Source organism: Schistocerca americana, chromosome 1 (genome assembly GCF_021461395.2).
Source record: "Schistocerca americana isolate TAMUIC-IGC-003095 chromosome 1, iqSchAmer2.1, whole genome shotgun sequence".
NCBI classification, from domain to species: domain Eukaryota; kingdom Metazoa; phylum Arthropoda; class Insecta; order Orthoptera; family Acrididae; genus Schistocerca; species Schistocerca americana.
In genome coordinates this window covers 1,129,372,163-1,129,373,485 of record NC_060119.1, presented here as the reverse complement: position 1 = coordinate 1,129,373,485, position 1,323 = coordinate 1,129,372,163, and positions in this window count along the sequence as shown.

Sequence of the window (1,323 nt, the reverse complement as noted above, 5' to 3'; positions counted from 1 at the left end):
ACACAAAAATGGAATTAATCAACGAAAGTTTAAAACTGTTTGGTATTTATTATAATGCTAATTCTTGCTCATTGTGTTTTTAAACAAGACAAAATATATTTTGATACTGAAATAAAAGTTAGTAAGCATGACGTAAATTGAGAACCATTTGACAATTTTAAATTGCAGTTGACTGAATCAAATGGATTTACCATATATAGCTTACTAGATGTTGTCATATAAAATCGAATTATGAAAAAAGTAATTGGGTTTTCACTTTAACTGAAAAATAATGTGATGTAATCATCCCATGTAGGCTTTTACGGCTGACGTCTTCATCAGTAAACACTTCCGGGCTAAGTTGCTGTGGTCGATCTGTAGAACTTCTTCTCCCTGACGTTTCGTTCTCAACTACGGAGAACATCTTCCGAGGTGAGTCGACGACTGGCTGCTAGGAGCTGGGGCCGCCGCTTATATGGAGATCGTAGAGGGCGCCACCGCAAGTTAAGTTGTCCGTTCTTCTCTTTCTCCATAGTAAATTTGATCTTTGGGTTGATGCTATTTAAGTGTACTAGGAAATCATTCAAGTCTTCTTCCTCATGATTCCATATTACAAAGGTATCATCCACATACCGATACCACTTCGAGGGGCTTTTTTGGCCGACTGCAGTGCTTGATGTTCAAAATATTCCATGAATAAATTCGCAATTGCGGGGCTTAGGGGGCTTCCCATGGCTACCCCATCAATCTGTACATAAAATTCACCATTGTACTGAAAATAGGTCGAGGATAGACAGTGTTGGGACAAGGCCACTATGTCAGTAGGGAACATATCGGCTATATGAGAGCGAGCTTCATCAACTGGAACCATAGTGAAGAAAGACACTATATCAAAACTGACAAGGATGTCATTAGGACCGACAGTAATTTCCCTCAATTTCTCAATGAAGTGTAGAGCGCTTTTAATATGACTCTCAGTTTTATCTATGTAAGGTTGTAACAAAGAGGCAAGGTGTCTGGCTAGTTCTTGGGTAGGAGCTCCAATTGCGCTGACTATTGGTCTCAAAGGAACATCAGGCTTATGTATCTTTGGTAATCCATATAATCTCGGAGGATAAGCCTCCGTTTTACAAAGATACTTTTTAACTTCTGTAGGAATGGAAGACTGTTTTTTCAGACGATTGGTGGCATTCAGCACATTCGTTGTGCGATCCTTTTTCAACTTCTTGTATGTGCTGGGTTCCAGGAGATCACTCATCTTATTGTGATAATCCTCAGTATTCATTAAAACAGTAACATTTCCCTTGTCAGCGGCAACTATAATAACATTCTTGTCTGCATTGA